Source organism: Crinia signifera, chromosome 8 (genome assembly GCF_055691185.1).
Source record: "Crinia signifera chromosome 8, ASM5569118v1, whole genome shotgun sequence".
In the NCBI taxonomy this organism is placed as follows: Eukaryota; Metazoa; Chordata; class Amphibia; order Anura; family Myobatrachidae; genus Crinia; species Crinia signifera.
In genome coordinates, this window is record NC_139224.1 from 29,068,517 (window position 1) to 29,074,516 (window position 6,000).

Genomic DNA, 6,000 nt, shown 5'->3' on the forward strand with positions numbered 1-6,000 from the left:
TTTTTGTGCGAAGAGGTGATTCAGGTTTTGCGATACCAAGGTTTGAAAAACTTGTATTTGTGGACAAATTTTTGAGTCTGGTAAGAAGAGTGACTTCTTTTTTATTTTTGATTTATCGAATGGTTCTGGTTTCGAAGGGAGAGGGTCGTATTGTGATGGCCCAGGGATGTTATCCTGATCGTATGTTGCCAATTCCATGAGTGTTTGGATGGCCATCAGATCTTCTGTCTCAAGTTCAGCAGATATGATCTGATTGGGTAAATCCGCTCCTGTATCCACAGGAATTGTAGTTTGATTCCCCTCTTGTTGTGATTTCTGTTGCGCGAAAAACTTTTTTAGTAAGATCTTGCGTTTGAAGAGGTTTAGATCTTTCTCTACATCGAATCTATCCATTGGTGCTGAGGGTGAGAAAGAGAGGCCTCGTTTTAAAATGGATTCTTGGGTGGAGGATAGAATTCTGTCCGTTAGGTTGATTATCTTGAGGGAGGTTGATGGTTCTGGGTTTGAGTCAGGGTTGTGAAAGATCATTCCCTGAATCTCCTCCTCTCCCTTGTTTCTTCCCTCCATTCTGGAGCCGCTCTTTTTCTCCTTCCTCCGCCCCTGGCCCCTCCTGATCTTTCGCCAGGATCTCTGCCTGGTTTTCGGCCTGTCCCTAAAAAATTGAGGCGTGAGATTCTGTCATTGATAGTATCGTTATCTGAGGAGTCAGGTTCGGATGTGGTATAACTTGAGGTATTGCCACTTCTGTTTGGGGGGTATTGTGATCGTGTCGTTCTATTGCTCCATTTGAAGATTTTATTGGTTTGGAAGTCAACTTTATCCCGCTGAAATTTTCTCTTTTTTCTTTCTATGATTTCTTGTTCCTAAATCTCAATTTCTTTTTTGTACTTCTCATAACGGGTTTGAAATTGATCTGATGTTTCGAAAGTCTTCAACTTGTCTCCTAGTTCTGAAATCTCTTGGGTTAATTTGGTAAGTGTGATTTCATCGTGTTTTATCAGGATTCTCATTAAATCCCTGGAACATTGCAGGAGTGTTTTTTCCCACTCGCCTTTGAGTTCGTCATTCGCCAGGTCAAAAGCCGGAAAAACTTTCGGCCTCAGGCCTCTTGGGACCAGATTGCTTTTTAAGTAGTTATCAAATGTCGCCTTATTCCAGATTGTTTTGCTCTGCTTCATTAGGCTTAACTTTAGGGAGTATAGGTCTTCTGACCAGTTGGTGGGTGGACCACCCATTCTTTCAGAGGTATCTGAGAACATGGAGTCCATGTCACTTGTGATTTTGTCTCTTCTATTTTCTAGGTCCTTGGCCAGGCTGAAGGTGGCCATGGTGGGAGGTTGTTGTTAATCTTTATTTTACAGTAATTGGGTGAGATGTCCCAGTCGTTTTTGCTATGGTGCTAGAAATCACAGAGCTGCAAGGAGCAGTAAACAATGGATTTGGAGGGAGGGTTTTTGGAGATCTGCACACAAAAAAGTTTGTTTAGACCCTATATTTATCAGGGCATGTACCGCTTGTTATTGTAGTTAGCGGGGGTGCTATCCTGCCAACTAGATACGTATAGTTGCAAGAGAAAGAAAAAAGATAGTTGTGACGGATGCACTCCTAAGAATTGATTATTTGTATTTCATGTGGACATAGTCCTGAGTAGTATCGTGAGTGGGGAATCCTCTTAATCTTTAATATTTCTTGGATTCAGGAGACGCCCACTTTGGTTGCGAAATAAGAGGTTAAAATTATTGGACATACGACATGTACACACTTAAGTGAAAATAGGTAGAAATTCAGTGTTGGAAAGATTTTAAAATATAGGTCAGTGGGGCTGGGATGAGTGGCGCTTTTTGTATATTTATTTAGGATTATTATACCCAAGATGTGCTATCAGAGATAATTGGCATAGATTGTTTATATATGTTTTCTCTTTCCAGGTGTGTGTCAGTTTTATGCCTTTATTGGCTTTATTGGACACCTATCACACACCAGGCAAAGAATATCACTTTAGACCCCGCAAAATGTAGAATCATATTTCAACTGTATTTTACTTTCATTTACTTTGTGAAATACGCATTCTGTATTAATATATTCTTGTGTGCAATTCAGCAGCTACTGTATAGGGTATATCTACAGTATTGAAAACCAGTGGAAGTATCTGAAAGCAAATGGGACCAGACAGATGTGTACACATCAAAGGCACGTTACAAATATCACATTGGCTGGTTGAGACTTGGGGGGTTATTCTGGTTGGCTCATAAAGGTGCAAATTTTGCAGCTTTGCGAGTCAGTTAAACACCGCCCACCTCCCGCAACGAACACCCGCCGGCGGTACACATGCAAATTTTCCTCGCACACATGCAAATGGATATTTTGCCTAAATATCCATTGGCAGCTTGCGTGTAGGGCAGAAAACATTCGATGGTCACCGACCGTCTAATGATTTCCAAAGCGCTCGCAAATCTAAGTCACTCTGGTGACTCCGATTTGCGGCGCCCTTATACGGTAAGAGGGTTGGGCAGCTCACATCCGGTGACGTCAGCCGCTCGTCCCCAGCAATCGCGTCATGGCCGAATCACCATGGGGACTCACCAGCATTTTCATAGGAACGCCCACAAAATGCTGGGTGTTCCCATGGGCGCGACCCTTGCCCCCTGCCCCTATTAGCACTGTTTCACGCGAACGAGCTGGTGACTATACAAGTCACCGCTTCCATTCGCAAAAGGAGCCTGCAGTGCTTATGTGCATGCGTAGTAGCAAAAAATCACTCCCCTGTGTGAACGCGCAAGGGGAGCGATCAGACTGGAATGACCTCCTTGGAGAGAGAGAAAATTCCAGCCAATCAGCTTCTCCTTGCCATGTTTCAGGCAGTGTCTGTCTCCGTGGGTGCCGGAGGACTCACCGGCAGTCGTGATTCCGACAGTCATTACCCCGACGTCGGAATCTCGACTGCTAAAAGCCGACAGACTGGCAGCGGCTATTCTCCCTCGTGGGGGTCCACAATCCCCATAAAGGGAGAATAAAATAGGTGGCGAGCGTAGCGAGCCATTGTGCCCGCAAGAGGCTTTGCTGCGCTCCCCCTGCTGTCTGAGTCCCCGCAGCTGGGATTCCGACGTTGGGCTAATGACTGTCGGAATCCCGGAATGACTGTCGGGATGTTATACCACACCCGTCTCCACCGTCCCTAAGAGACCTATGGGCCTGATTCAGACCTGTTCGCTAGCCTGTATATCTTCGCAGCCCATCGGACAGGTAAACGTTGCACGCTGCCAGCCTGAATAGCTGCCCCGCCCCCTCCGCTGCTCGAATTCCTGCATTTGCATGCGAGGGAATGTGTAAGCTTACACATCCCCTCGCATGCGGTCGCACAAATGAAAAATTATTCGATGGTCGCCGACCATATTTTTCCCGTTCGCAAATAAAAGTCAGTCTAGACTGACTTTTGTTTCCAATGGAGATAGCTGCAATCATGTGACACCCAAAAAACGCCGGGCGTTCCCCTGTTGATGCCCCCTTGGCGAGTGTGATATTTTCCGAAGGCGTTTGCAATGGGGGGGGGGGGGGGGGGGGGGCTTGCACATGCTCAGATCTGCACAATCGGAAATGGGACCAAACTCTTCCCGGTCTGTTATGAAATATATATTATATACTATATATATATATATATATATATATATATATATACACACACACACACACAGAGAGAACACATATTTCAGAACTTAGCCACAGAAGAGATTTTGATGGCTTTCAATCAATGGTTTTAAACTGGCAGTGGTGGAGAGGTGCCCCCTTGGTAGCAGGAGCCCGGCAGCAGATGACTCCATTGCCTCCCAGAGATTTCTGCCTCTGGTGGAAAATATAAATCACAGAGATCAATAATTATTTTTAGCAGCAGAAAACGTAATTAGTAGTCATAGGTCCTAACCGCTTTGCTGATTTAACTCTATAGCAAAAGTGGCTCCATCATCGCAGCATAATTAAGCGATAATTGCACATCTCTGTGTGGCGAAAACAATGCACCTGCTGGGAGCCGGAACACGTCAGAAAAGCAGGAAACTGCTGCAAATTGTCTGACTCCGGCTTTCAGGACACACTTAGCTAAATGAAATGCAGACTAATAGAACAAAGATTGGAAAGCTGCTTTCTGATGATTAATCCCTAATTATTACCATTGCAATTGCAGCTTCCGAAAACAGCCTGCACCTCACTGATAGAAAACATGTTAAAGGCTAATTTCACTTTTATAGTAGATATTTTTAAATGTTATCAGCCAGCCACCCACCCAATATACTCTGAACAAACGCTGGGCGTTCCTCTGGAAACTCAGGCAGGCCAATGTCTGCTAGGGGCGGGCAGTTGATATCACATGACGTCAGCACCCGCCCCTTTTTCGGCCATCTCTTAGTGGCAGCAAGCCAGCAACTGAGAGCCATGCCATCTTCTCTTCTTGATTTCATCATGGTGCACTTTCAGGCAGATGACATGGAATGGACTGAAATGGGTGAGTCATGGGTGTCCCCATCATTATAGGGACTGCATCAGTAAAACCCATGTACACAGAAGCAGAGGCAGAGGTGTCACCGGGTCTGGTGACACCCGATGCACACACTGTATCCCACCCCACATGTGTGCACCGAAGACTCTGGTGGTTCTGAAAGGGGGCGTGTCTTAACCTTGAAAGAACGTGGACTCATAGGGAATACAAATAACAACACTCTAGGGGTGTGCCCAGCATCCTTGGAGATGTTTCACCTGCTCCCAAAGACTAGTGCAAGCAATGTTGGCTCTACCTCTATGACAGGAGCCTGGTGCTGCAGGATAATGTTACATATTAGCAGCACCTGGATCCTGTTACTGCACAGAAGCCAGAATCTTGGTGTCACCCACTCTGAGTGTGACACCTGGGTGCGACCCCCTACCCACCTAGTGAGGATAGTGAGTGAGGGTGCTGGGATGGATCCCTCATCATTCAAGTCAGGGGGGAAACTTAATAAATAAACAAATAAATAAAATATCCTCTCTATGGGGTTTAATCTGGTTGGTTTGCTCAGATGCGTATTCGCATCCTTGCGAGTGAACCAGATCCCGCTTTGCGAATGCTGGTACGTCGGCCCTCCATTCAAAAGGCGCATATGTCCGCACTGGCTGTGAATGGATGTTTTACATAAACATCCATTCGCAGCCTGCGGGGTAAAACCCACATCAATCGATGGTCGACCGACCATCGAATGATGAGGAACGTGCACTCATATCTATCATTGCTCAGAGCAACCTTAGATCTATGCGCACATTCGGATGGAAGCTGAGATCCAGTGATGTCAACTGCCAGCCACCCGAACCTTCGGCCCATTAGCATGAGAATTCCCAGCGTTCCCAAACGCTAATATGCTAATAGACCTAGGAAGCAGGAAGCATGAGACCATACATTCAATTGCGGTGGCCTATGTTGGGTATGGGGGAATGGCCCAAATGTCATCATTTAGTCCCACCCCCTACCCGCAGACCCATAAATAACACCTCTTTAGGGGTGGGGTCTAGTGATCAGCACTCCAGCTCCACCCCCTGGCACTAGCAAGCTGTGTATCCTCTCTCCCAGAGAGCAGAGTCTAGATGCAAGTTGATATTTATAGGCTCATTCTTTCCTATAAGAAGGATGCCTGGGTTTATGAGGAGGGATACGACTGGATACCTCCACCGCCACTGCACTGCATCCTTTGCAGCCATGCGAATGCAGGTCATGCATGCACAGAAGGCCAGTGCCGTACCGGTAAGACGCGGCTAATTCCGCAGCAGTGTTAGGAATGGCGGGACAGCTGCTCCAGTAGTTAAGTCACCACTGCGGCAACTTGTGGCGGGTTGAATACCCATGTGAACTGGCAAAGGTCTTTAGGCTTTTCCGTCTGCTGCGAAGTCTGTTCCTACCATTCGTCGTTCTTAAGCAGTTAACGTTTTGGAATAACTTCAGTGTAAAATTACTATGAGAGAAGTTAATTGCAATCCAGATCA

General features: G+C 46.1%; 1 protein-coding gene across 1 annotated transcript in view; it reads right to left on the bottom strand.

Moving 5' to 3' along the window:
- The window catches only part of SYNPR (synaptoporin), a 196,348-nt gene that overhangs the window by 153,446 nt on the left and 36,902 nt on the right, over positions 1-6,000 (bottom strand). The window lies entirely within an intron of this gene.